A 13,587-nucleotide genomic window follows, 5' to 3' on the forward strand; every position below is an offset into this window, starting at 1 on the left:
ATTTTTTTATGGCCACAATGTTTGCAAGGCTGAGACTGAGCTGTGCTTGTGCCAACTTTGGAGAAATGTAGGTAGATGAACTTGTGAAAAAGCTATTTATGTAAAAACAAATGTCACCTCATGTTAGGGATTTCTACCTCCTTCTTTTAATTTCTTCATTCACTTAAAACACGTGTATTAAGTGCCTACCAAGTACAAGGCCCAGTTTAGGAGCTGGGGATATGGCAGTTCCCTTGCTCTCATGGAACTTCATTCTAGTGAAAGGACACAGATTTAAGAAAATGGTTAATAGCTCACAAATCACTTGGTGCTTGATGCTGTGGAAACAGTAATGCAGGGAAAGAGAATGCTGGGGTGAGGGGTGGGTTCCTATTTTATGCTGGATAATCAGAGATGGTCTCCAATGAGGGGATATTTGAGCAGACCTGATGGAAGTGAGAGAGGGAGCTGTGATGTTCAGGGAAAGAGCAAGTATAAAGATAGGAGGTGGAAGCACGGTGGTGTGTTGGAAAAAGTAAGAACAATGAATGGAGAGAGTACAGGGCAAAGGAGGTGGGGCTTGCAAGAAGCAGGAAGCAGAAAATTCTTTTAGAAGATTTTAAGAATTTTGACTTCCACTAACCGAGAAGAAAAGAGTGATGGTGTCTGATTTATGTTTTACAAGTCCTGTCTGGTCGCTCTGTTGAGAATAGACTGTAGGAGGCAGGGGTGGATGCAGGGAGCCCCATCAGGTGTCAGGGACAGTTATCCAGGTGGGAAACGATGGGGTTTGTGCCATGGTAGTGATAGTGGAAGAGATCGGAAGAGGTCACGTTCAGAATATATTTTGGAGGTGGAGCCACCAGGATTTACCTTTGGGGTGTGGGTTATAGAAAATACAAGGAGATAGGGCTTCCCTGGTGGCGCAGTGGTTAAGAATCTGCCTACCAATGCAGGGGACACGGGTTCGAGCCCTGGTCCGGGAAGATCCCACGTGCCGCGGAGCAACGAAGCCCATGTGCCACAACTACTGAGCGCACGTGCCACAACTACTGAGCCCACGTGCCACATCTACTGAAGCCTGCATGCCTAGAGCCTGTGCTCCGCAACAAGAGAAGCCACTGCAATGAGAAGCCCGCGTACCGCAATGAAGAGTAGCCCCTGCTTGCCGCAACAAGAGAAAAGCCTGTGCGCAGCAACAAAGACCCAATGCAGCCAACGATAAAAATAAATAAATTAAAAAAAAAGAAAATACAAGGAGATAAATATCCCCTTTTTTTTTTGTCTGAGAAATTGGTCAGTGAGTAGTAACTTACGGAAACGAGAGAGGCCCAGGGAGGCACGGGTGTTCTGGGGAGAATCAGGAGTTTGGTGTGGGACTGGTTAGGTTTGAGATGTCTACCCGACATCCAAGATATGTGAAGAAGGTAGGTGGATCCATGAGCCTGGAGATCAGGAGACAAGTCTGGGCTGGAGTCAGCATAGAGAAGGTATTTAAAGCCGTGAGACTGGTTGAGATCTAGTCGGTGTGGGTATATACAGGAAAGTAAAGAAGTACAGTGACCGAGCCCTAAGCCACCCCAAGGTTAGGCAGTTGAGAACCAGCCGTACATGCTAAGGAGGGTTAGCCAGTGTCTTAGTTTCCTACAGCTGCCAGAACAGAGCACCAAAACCTGAGTGGCTTCAAACAACAGAAGTTTATTGTCTCCCAGTTCTGGAGGCTAGAAGTCTGATTCAGGGTGTTAGCAGGACCGTGCTACCTCTGATGGCTCTAGTGGGGGAGTTCCTCCTTGCCTCTTCTAGCTTCTGGCGTTTACTGGCAACACGTGGTATTCAGTGGCTTGTAGATGCATCACTCCAGTCACATGGTTATCTTCTCCCCGTGTATCTTCACTTCATCTTCCCTCTGTGCCTCTGTGCGTCCAAATTTCCCCATTTCATAAGGACACCAGTCGAGTTGGATTAAGGCCCACCCTAATGACCTCACCTTAACCTGGTTATATATGGGAAATCTGCAAAGACCCTATTTCCAAGCATGGTTACATTCTCAGGTACTGGGGGTTAAGACTTCAACGTATCTTTTTGGGGGGACACAATTCAATTCATAGCAGCCAGCGAGGTGGTAAGAGAACCAGGAGAGTGTGGTATTCTGGAAGCCAGGTGAAGAATGTGCTTCCGACAGGAAGGATGGATAAACTGAGTCAGATGCTGGTGATGGAACAAACAAGATGGGGACTGAGGACTGACCGTTGGCTTGACCATGTGGGGGTCATTGGTGTCCTTGCCATGAGTGGTTTCAGTGTAGTGGTGAGGGCGAGAATTGGATTGAAGTTCAAGAGAGAATGGAAACAGAGGAGTTAGAGAAAGCAAGTGTAGACAGCTTTTTGAGGCATTTTGCATATAAGGCATGAGAAGAATGGGGTGGTGGCAGTGGAGAAACCAGAGTTCAAAGGAAAAATTTTAAAACAGTGGGAGAGGTAGCAGTATGCTTATATACCAGTGTGGAATGACTCAATAGAGAGGAGGAGTATTACAGAGAAAAGGGGACAATTTCTAGAACGATGTCTTTGAGGTGGCAAGAGGATGTGGAATGTAATAGCCACGCGGAGGAAGGCTGTGTCGACAAGCCCGCCAGGTGATTCTTATGCACTTCCAAGTTGGAGACCCGCTGTTCCAGTTGATCTCTGGGACCTTTTAAAATTCTATGTCTTGGGCTTCCCTGGTGGCGCAGTGGTTTGAGAGTCCGCCTGCCGATGCAGGGGACATGGGTTCGTGCCCCTGTCTGGGAAGATCCCACATGCCGCGGGGCGGCTGGGCCCGTGAGCCATGGCCGCTGAGCCTGCGCATCCGGAGCCTGTGCTCCGCAACGGGAGAGGCCACAACAGTGAGAGGCCCGCGTACCACTCACACACACAAAAATAAATAAAATAAAATTCTATGTCTTGTGATGTATTTTACCCCATTAGTTGAGTATGAAATCCCCCTTTTGTTTAGAATAATGATTACTGCCTAATGTGCGCGAAGAATGAGTTCAGATGGATATGACCACAGAGTATGTACAAGGAGTTGAGCCATAGGGGATGGTAGCTCTCCCACTGTGCTTTACTCCCAGGGCCTCAATAAGCTGTACTGTCTCTTTAAACTACCATTTCTGCCATTTAGAGGTGCCTCTTCAGCATTGCCTGGGAGATCTGGCTGTGTCTCCAACTGCTATTTTTAGATGACCCTGCATCAGACCTCAGTAGAGTGAAGAGCATGTCATGGAGACTTGAAATATTTGTATTTGGCAGGACTCAAATGCTGTACGACAGATTAATGTCCTAATACCCAAATGCTATTATATCAAATTTTTGTATGTTGAGTTAACATAAAATATGACCTAGGACTTCCATTAAAACTTTCCAAAGAAAACCCCAGTTTGGCTTGTCTGAGGAGTGTTCAGTTTTATTTTGTTCACTCAAAATTGTAGCTAAAGGTTGGTATTATCACCTTAATGTGATTGCTCTTTGACTCACTTTTATTCCAAAATACACAGTTTCCAATAAGAGAGCCATACTTTCCTTCTTGAATCAATGCAAGTTCACTTTCATTTTCCTAATGTTAGAGGACTGAAGAAAGTTGAGACAACGGAGAGTTTTAATCAAAGCAGGCAGCAATTGACTTCAGTTTTAGTAAAATAACTTGGTGTGAACAGATGTTTGGCCAGCACAGAGAATTATGCATTACTACCTATTGAAATTAACTTGAGAATATTGACTGCACATTATTTGGTGGAAACTGTGAGATTAGCAAGGTTATACATCCCATACTCTCTGAGGTTTACATTTATCAAGAGGATATTTATCCCCCTTTCCCATTTGAAGGAGTCAGAAAGGATTTGAGTTACCTTTCAGTACTAGAAAGTATTTCCCTAGTTTCTCTGAATGTGTCTAAGGGAATTTGGAATGAGACTTACCTTTTAGTACCCTGGGATTTTATATCCTGCTTATGCTAGTGTCAAACGTTAAGTTTTTCCCTTTGGGGCATTTGTCAACATCCCACAGATGAGTGTCTGTCTGTGCCCACCACGGGAGATGCAGAATTTGAGGAGTGCAGGGTCTCGTGGGGCTGACAGTCCAGCAAACAGCATTTGTAACACATCCAGCGTGGTAAGAGCAGCAATAGATGCAGGCACAGGTGCTCTGGCTGCCTGATGAGGCGGCTTACCTGTGACTGCTGGGCGCGGTGGCCACTGGTAAGCATGGTGAATGGGGGAACGTGATAGTGGAGCTTTTCCAATATGTGATCTTTTAAATACTTTATAATAACTTATATCAATAATGATATTTCATAATTTTATATTTAATTACTTTTATATCCTTTTATTTTATCCTCATAAACACTCTACATATAGGCAGACTGGGAGAGAAAATCAAGGCTTAGTGCCTTTGACCTGCCCAAGTTCAGATGTCCTGGGTTTAAGGCTCGTCTCCTATACTTACCAATTGTAAGTACAAGTATAGGAGCTAAGCCTAAAACCCAGGGCATCTGAGTCCTGGTCCAAATGTTTTACACACATAGGTAAGGAAATCCTTGGTTCTGAAGTGAACCAAATCAGGTCTAGAACAACTGACAGTTCGGCAATCACTTAAAGGATGTTTGAACTGTTGTTAAGTTTCCTCGAAATTGTAAATCTTTAGCTGAAACTATCATACTATAATAGCTTTGTGAAGTTTTAAGAAAGTTTAGTTTGAGGTTTTGGACTGAGATAATTTTGTATTTAATGTAGCATTTGGTAAGCATGCCGTAAAATAATGTTGGTTCTTTTAGAAGAAGTTACTTTAAGATGCATTATAGGGGTTCCCTGGTGGCCCAGTGGTTAAGAATCTGCCTGCCAATGCAGGGGACACGGGTTCGAGCCCTGGTCCAGGAAGATCCCACATGCCGCAGAGCAACTAAGCCCGTGCGCCACAACTACTGAGCCTGCGCTCTAGAACCGGTGCTCCGCAACAGGAGAAGCCACTGCAGTGAGAAGCCCGCGCACCGCAACGAAAGAGTAGCCCCCGCTCACCACAACTAGAGAAAGCCTGTGCACGGCAACGAGGACCCAATGCAGCCAAAAAAAATAGAGACTGAATGGCCTGAAAATTCTGAAATACTAAAAAAAAAAAAAAAGCATTATAAAACTTAACGCAGGCAGAGGCCCGTGTACTGCAAAAAATAAATAAATAAATAAAATTAAAAACTTATGGAAAAAAACCCCAAAAACTTAATGCATGCTTTGTTGTTTCCAAAGGAGAAGTTTTTGGCTTGTAGATTCTCAAATATGAAGTGTTATGGTAGATAGCTTTTCCCCCTTCTCTTTATCCATATTTCAAACCCACATCTTTATAGGTGATTGAAGCCATTTTGTGTGTGTTTGAAATTATTTTTGATTACTTTAAAACTTGCAGTGAAACTTTATCTGATACACTAGTTGAATGCCATGTTTAGCTAAAGAATCTTCCAAAAATCTAGAAGAGCAGTAATGGATCATATGTGTTTCTTCTGGAGCAGAGAGAGTGTGCTGCTGTCCGGATCACAGGCAGAATGAAAGGATATGAGTGTAACGTATTTGACCAACCCTGACTCTTGACCAGAATAGGAGGAGCTGATGGGCTGTGGCACTGGTAGCCTGGTCCCACAGCCTCTAGAATGAATGTTATTCATTTTGATAATAGCTGTTCTTAGTCATATTTCTGAGAAAACACACAAAACTGATCGCAGTTGACTATAAAAATGTTTTTTTTTTTGCAGTATGCGGGCCTCATGCTGCTGTGGCCTCTCCCGTTGCGGAGCACAGGCTCCGGACGTGCAGGCTCAGCGGCCATGGCTCACGGGCCCAGCCACTCCGCGGCATGTGGGATCTTCCTGGACCGGGGCACGAACCCGTGTCCCTGCATTGGCAGGCGGACTCTCAACCACTGCGCCACCAGGGAATCCCTAAAAATGTTATTAGTTATACATATATGACTATAACTTTTACTTTTATAGTCATATATATATATATATATGGCTATAAAAATGTTTGTCCTGTTTTTAGTTAGTTGATGTATCTTCCCGTAGACATAGATTTAAAGTTAGAAATTTCCTCTTTGGTAGTGGAGTAAACTGATGTTCAAGACTATCTGATTTACTGAAGAAATTTGGAGAAACAAGTCTAGTTTTAAAATTCTTTTCGTGTCATATTACACTGTGAATAAATTACCAGTACAGGCATTTCTAATAGAGTCTTACTGGGAACTCAGACTTGGGGAGTTAATAGGCTATTGGGATCATCCAGACTCTTTTAACAGAGCTCAGATTTGGGAACCAGTTCATAGTAAACTGTATCTCTGGCTATATGTATAAGCTAAGGCAAGGATCCAGATTGGACTATTTGACATTTCTTGGACATGCCCAGTGTCCCTCTGCTGCCCTCTTTCGAAATGTTGTTTTCTCTACCCTAGGGATCCAGTCACCCTGTCGCTACGCGCTCAAAAGCATTACCCAGTCTTACAGCAAGAGTCAAAAAGCAACGCTCTTCAGGAAATTGTTCTCCCACCTAGGTGTCATCTCTCTTTTCTTTGAGACCTCATATTACCTTTGTGCTTTTTAAAATGGAATTCCTTTATGTGAAAATCCCCACCATGGTCCTGGCACAGAGACACTGAGGGAATGTCAGCTCTCCATCTCTCTGTTTTATTTTGCCTTATTTTGTGGCTAGTTGTGTGTATGACTGTTTTGCTTTTAGCAGTTAATAAAGTTGATCTTTTCTGCTTATTTTAACAACGCTTTGTTTTAGAAAATACATTATACATGCAAAAGACTATAAATTAAATGCACATTTTAAAGAATAATAAAAATAGCATCTGCATACAAATTACTGAGCTTAAGAAAGAGGTGGCCAGTACTGCATGGAGCCCTCTGTCTTAGTCCATTTGGCTGCTATCACAAAAATATCATATCCTGGGGGGCTTAAACAACAAACATTTATTTCTCACAGTTTGGAGCCTGGGAAGTCCAAGAGCAAGGAACTGGCAGGTTCAGTGTCTGGTGAGACCCACTTCCTGGTTCATAGCTGCCTTCTCCCTGTGTCCTCACATGGCAGAAGGGATGAGGGATCTCTCTGGGGCCTCTTTTATAAGGGCACTAATCCCATTCATGACGGCTCCTGACCTAAGCACCTTCCAACGTCCCCCACCTCCTATTGCTGTCACATTGGAGATTAGGATTTCAGGATGTGAATTTTGGGGTGAACTAAACATTCAGTCCATAACACCCTCCTTGACCACATTCCTCTCCCACTCAAGTAACTGCAGTCCTAAATTTTTGTGTTTGTAATTTCCTTGCTTTCTTTTGTAGTTAATCTGCATGTGAATGATTTCATAAACAATGTATTTCTTGATTTTATATCTTTTTGAACTATATACTGCTAGAATAAAACTGTGTACTCTCCTGACTTGCTGTATTTCACTCAATATTATGCTTTCGGGATTGAATCCTGCTGCTGTGATTTTCACTGTTGTGTAGTATTTCAGTGTACAGTGTATCCAGTTTTTTGATAGACAGTGTGGGTGTAAACGTGGAAGAGTTCTGAGTCTAGAGGATATACCTAGGAATGGAATTGCTGGGTCTATGTGCATTTCCAGCATTTCTGAGTGTGATGCCACTTTGTTCTGCAAAGTGGTTGTACTAAGTTATTCTTCCACCAGCAGCATATACAAGTTCCTGTTGCTCCAGATTTTTTCCCTACTGCTTTTAAAGTGCCAGAGGACAGTCACCATAGGCCTGTTTGCATGTCTAGTTTTTAACGTTGAAACTTTCACAAATTTGGGAAATAGTGGATTCAAGAATGGAGTAAATTTCCCCCTCCTCTCTGAAGTATTCTATACTAGTTTTTATGAACAAGAGGGAGCACTGTGTAGGAGAAAGTCCGGACTGCAGTCAGGCATCCTGGAGCGAGCTGGCCCCACCGCTCACTAGCTTCATGATGGCAGAATGTTCTCTACTGTGAGGAACAGATAGTCATCCTTACATCATGATGTGGAGATGTCTTACACACTGTCTAGCCGATGTCAAAGCTCAGTGAATACAAGTTTCTCTCTGCTTCCCATCTAACTCAGCTCCAGTGCTAATGCAGGACATTTTGAACATGGTTCATTGGTCTGCATTGTGATGAATCACCTGGAGACAACTAAGCCTCAGGACAAACAAAGCATTTGTCTGTGTAGCCGCAGGGCAGCCCGTAGCCAAGCTACTCTGGCTGATTCTAACGTGTGTGTCACCATGATGCATCTACTTCGAGGCCTTTTGGGTAGTTTCATTTTCATACGGGAGCCCCCTGAATTCTCTTGTAGGAATTGTGGCTACTTTGGGGGCTAATTTGGGTGGATCATTTGGACTATGGGCTTGTCATAGAGTTGGGTGGTGCAAGCAGTTGTGTAAATGTCAGTTTATTGAACACAAACCACTTACTCTGTGCCAGACCCGTTTGAAGCACTTTATAAATATTAATTCACGTCATCCTTATAACAACTCTGTGAGGTGCTTACTGAAGGAAACTGAGACACAGAGAGGTTAAATAACACGCCCAAGTGATAGAGCTTGGAGGGTGGGAAAGCCAGGATGCAGTTAGATGAATGACGGTTACCTTAAGCTAGTGAAGCAGGGGAGTGGCTTTTTATATATGTCACAGGATCGTTGTGTGCCCTAACCTTTGTGTGTAAATACAGCATTGACACCAAAGTTAAAAGAGTTGTCACTTTAACACCAGACCCCCATCCCCATCGTAGCCCTACTTCCTTTCAGTATGTGAATTAGAAGATTTTAAAAATTGTTGCTAGCTGAACATCGCCCTTTTTATAATGTCTCTTGAGGTCTCAGAGAGTTCTTACCAGTCCTCAAAATTGTAAATATTTTTTCAGGAAATACAGTCACTAAACATATCCGACCTGACTCAACCTTAACGGGAACTTTCTGTTTTTCTTGTTAATAGTAATAACAATAAAAACAAACAGAAAACCAAAATCAGCATAAAAAAGAGAAAATATCAGTGGGTCAAAAACCACCTTTGTACTGTTTCTAGCTCATTAGCCACAGCATTATCTTATCACAAGTTGATTAGAAACTCTTTTGAAAAAAGTATTCTAGAAAAAAATTTTTTTTTCCTGTTTTGCTCATTTTGCCCTGATATCCTGAGTGTTTAGGCGTATTTGTTGATTTTTACTTTGTCATACTTACAACACAACTCCTCATATTGGTTTCGCTCAAGTCTCAGGGACACTTTTAAAAATGAACTGCTAAGTAAATGTGCATACTTCCTCGGAAATTGTTATAGTAAGAGACCATTGGATGAGGTTTACAGAGATCCCAAGGGATTAGCTTATTTTTATAACTGAAAAGCGAAAACATCTCTACTGTCTTTCCCCCAACTATTAATGCTCATTATAAATGTTTTAAGCATTTAAACAAATAAAGAAGAAAAAACGACCTGAACTTCCCATCATCCAGAAACAATCATTGCTAATATTTTTGCGTATTTCCTTTAAGACTTTAGTGAGTGTATGTGAGTGCTTCTAGGCCAACCTAGAAGGATGGCCACTGTTTAAAAAAAGTGGGAGATGGGATTATAACCAAGAAGTTAGCATAACACTTGATCCTCTTTTTTTCCCTTCTCTGGAGTCTCCAAACTACAAATCTTGTATTGTACGTGGTCAGGATGGTGGGGGGTGAAGAACGTTGTCAGTGAATTCTTTGTGGTGACCCCAGGACCTTGACTTTGGTCATCAGAGGGCTAGGCCAGGGCAGATGGGTGTTGGGCCTTTCCTCTCTACACATAATGCCCGTGCCACCACATTTAGCTGTGGCTCCAGCCCTCATCGGATGCAAGGAGGTGGCGTTTCCACAGACAGTGGGCTAGAGAGGACCCATTCTGTAAACCCCCAGTCCCAGGTCTGGAATGAAACTGCTGTTCCTGCCTGTTGGTGGTGTTACTGGATTATCTGTACTCTGTCAAGACAATGCCGTTTGATCTTGGTTCAAGCACCTCTACAGACTTAGCCCTAGGTACCAAGAGCTTCTGTGTGCAGGTGCCTAATCGGTGACAATCAGTTGGTGACTGAGTTCCCCACGTAAGGAATCTCCCAGAGAAGGAGGAATTCTGCCTCCACACTGCCTTCAGACTCCAGCTGCAATATTCAGCACTTTCTGCTGGATTGGCCTTAGATTTCGGATTTGCCTGCCCCTGCAATCACGTGAGCCAGTTCCTTAAAATCCTTCTCTCTTTCTGTTTATATGTATATACATCCTATTGGGTCTTTTGTTCTGGAGACCTGACTGACACAGCAGCCATTTACATCTTTAGCACTGTGGTGTTTTTAGAACTCACGGGCTGTTGTTCGACTTTGGTTGTCTGTTCCCTTCCCCGCTCCCCATCCCTGCAGGAAGACATTTATCATGTTTAAGAGTAGAGTGGCCCCTAAAGGAAGAAGTGTACTCTGGGAGATATTCTGAGTGGCAGCCATCAGGAGCTGTCAGGGCACGTCTGTATTTACATGTTTTCCAGCCATATTTTCCCAGCATGTTGTGGATCTGTGACTTTCCTCGGAGGAATTTGGTATTCAGAAGTCAATAAACAAATTACATTGATCTGTAATGTGGGACTGTCACAGTGACTGATGGGATACCAACTCTTTCAGAACAGTGTGTGAGGGAAAGACAACAAGATTGAAAGAGCCCGTGCAAATGACAAGGAATGCTGTAAGAATTCAGTGTAGGTTGTTCCTCTTGGTGGAGTTGCCACAGCGGAAATTTTTATCTTGGAAAGCTGCTCACTTTGCATTGAAATGTGTTGGTATTGTGACATACAGAAGTCTTTTGTTGAGTAGATTCTGGATGTATCAGTGGTATAAATATTCTGTGGTGCTTGCATGCCCCACAAAGAAAGGAAGCTTATAAGCTATATGACAGCATCATTGTGGGATAAAAGCGGCCCTCTTGGCAAAGTAAATAATCCTTGAAATTTATATATCCTTTCATGATTTATTTCAGTTGATGGCCTTTGACAACATCCCTCAAGCATGTGGGAAAGGTATTACAATCTCTCTTTACAATATGAGGAAAGGAGCCTCTTGAGATGAAGTGACTTGGTCAAGGTCACAGAGAATTAAGACTCATCTCTTCTGATTCATACAATAGTTGCTTAGATTATTTTAGGGACCAGATTTCCATAGAAGTCCAGTAGATTGTTTGCTCCCACCATGTATTTAGCCAATATTTACTTTATCTGAATCTTAATTTATTTTTGCGACAAAGAAGATTATATTAAAAAAACAGTTCTTTTTATAACTTCATTTGGGAAGGTATTAAATACCAAGGGATCTGTTATTGAATGAGCTTAGGAGAAAGGTGAGTTTATTATTGATAGAGCCTTCTTTTGAAATAATTAGAACATTGCAAAGTCCGATAGATATTTTTATTCTTTCTGTCCTATTCTTCTTACCAAGTGCCTGACTGGACACCGTCTTTGGGCATAGCGCTCCCAGATAACGACATGATTCGTTCAAGTATCGACAGACATTTTGACAAGGGATGTCTCAGTCATCACTTCGTTCATGACCATAGTCAATGTGTGTAACTTGCAACAATCTTTTAGTTTTGTTCCTGAGTAAATCAGCAAGGCGTGAGTGTGTGTGTGTGTGTGTGTGTGTGTGTGTGTATGTGTGTGTGTGTATGTGTATATATATATTTAACGGACAGTACTGAGTAAAAGTGACTAGATTTATGATCTCCTTTCCCCCACAGTTTAGATTTGCGGCCTTTTCACTATTGGGATGTCATTAGTGATCAACTTCTAGTGTGGCTGAAAAGGCCACTTTACAGACATATGCATAAAATGTTTATTCTGTAAATCATGCTTCCTTGAAAATATAAAACTATAAAAGATGTATTAAAACTGTATGTATACTTTTTCCCCATCCAAGTTGGACATTTCCTCTTTAATTATTAAAATAAAGTAGCAAATGATAAAAATCTTAAAATTTGGTTATAACCTGGCACTAAAGAATCCCCAAATTTTAAAAGCAGGAAGCAAATGAGAAGTCACATGTCTACCTTTATTTCTTGGCCAAAGGGGATTTATTTTTTTAAGAAGTTGGACATTCACAGTGTTTTTTGGTGTCTTCTGGGTTTGTGAGGACCGACTTTAATAGCATTTTCGGGTGGGTTTTCAGTTTTCAGCAGTCAGTGCTGCAAGACTGGGATTTGACACCTGAAAGAAGACAAGCACGTTTCTTTAAATGTGTAAATTGAATTTTCCTATGACTTATGATTTGTTCAATACTTGAGCGGTCAGACTTAATCTCTGAGTGTAAATTTTTGGATTCTGTTAATTTACTATAGTATTGCCTACAATTCAGAAACCATAAAGAAGGTTACTGACTTTAAACAAGTGGTGCAGGGTAAAAGTAATAATTTTAAAGATACAGTATTAATTTTAACAATTTATCGAAGCCTTTAGGAATCCAGATATATTGGAAGAGAAAAGCTTAATTTCCATTTTAGCAAAGTATTCTATAATTAACATTCTTCTGAGGATGTCTATTTTGGGTCAGTTATACCTTTTTTTTTCTACCATTTCCAGTGACCTGTTTACTGTATCATTCTTTTAGTTAATCAGTCTTTTAGTCACTCATTTTTTCATTCAATAGTTTTTGCAAGTTCCTCTCCTCCCCCCAGGAAGCATACAGGCAGTTAGGGATGATGGGATGTATACAGATGCCAATACAATGGGTGTCATAAGTGAGTTGCACAAGAGCTGCTTTGAGTGTGCGGCTGGGAGATCAGAGAAGGGTTTATGGAACAGGGGCATTTGCACAGGGCCTGAAAGGGTGGTTTGGTGTTGGCCAACCAGCCATCAGGCAGAACACGTTCAAAGAAAATCAAAAGCAAATGTATCAGGACTTCCCTGGTGGCGCGGTGGTTGAGAGTCCGCCTGCCGATGCAGAGGACATGGGTTCGTGCCCCGGTCCGGGAAGATCCCACATGCCGCGGAGCGGCTGGGCCCGTGAGCCATGGCCGCTGAGCCTGTGTGTCCGGAGCCTGTGCTCCGCAACGGGAGAGGCCACAACAGTGAGAGGCCCGTGTACTGGGAAAAAAAAAAAAAAAAAAAAAAAGCAAATGTATCCAGCTGGAAATCTCAGTGCTGAGGAAAGAATTTGTGGACAGTTATGTGAATTTATTTTCTATTCTTTTAAACTATCCTTTCCAATCTACATACTTAGGCTACAGTGCTGCGTAAATGAGCATTTCTCAGGGTTTGATCTGAGGAGCACCAACTGTGTGAGATGTTCCTGGCCAGCAAGGGCCAAATCTGAGTAGTCCTACAGTAAAGATCCTGTTTAACTTTGTCATCCAAATGTATTTGATGACAGAGTACCCTCCCCCCCTTTATATTGAACAACAATTTTTTAACACCCCATGGAATCTATATTCCATGCAGCATTATTTAGGGAACATTGGTCAGCAATCATATTATCCAACCTTAGCTTTCTGTTTAAAGACATTTCCTACTTTGTTTTAAAGCAGTTCTGTAGAAAGGAGCTTCAGGTA

General features: G+C 42.2%; 1 protein-coding gene across 2 annotated transcripts in view; it reads left to right on the plus strand.

Annotated features, from left to right (window-relative positions):
* The window catches only part of NEBL (nebulette), a 339,860-nt gene that overhangs the window by 93,247 nt on the left and 233,026 nt on the right, over positions 1-13,587 (plus strand). The window lies entirely within an intron of this gene.

The sequence above is a fragment of the Globicephala melas genome, chromosome 2 (assembly GCF_963455315.2).
Source record: "Globicephala melas chromosome 2, mGloMel1.2, whole genome shotgun sequence".
Classification (NCBI taxonomy): Eukaryota; Metazoa; Chordata; class Mammalia; order Artiodactyla; family Delphinidae; genus Globicephala; species Globicephala melas.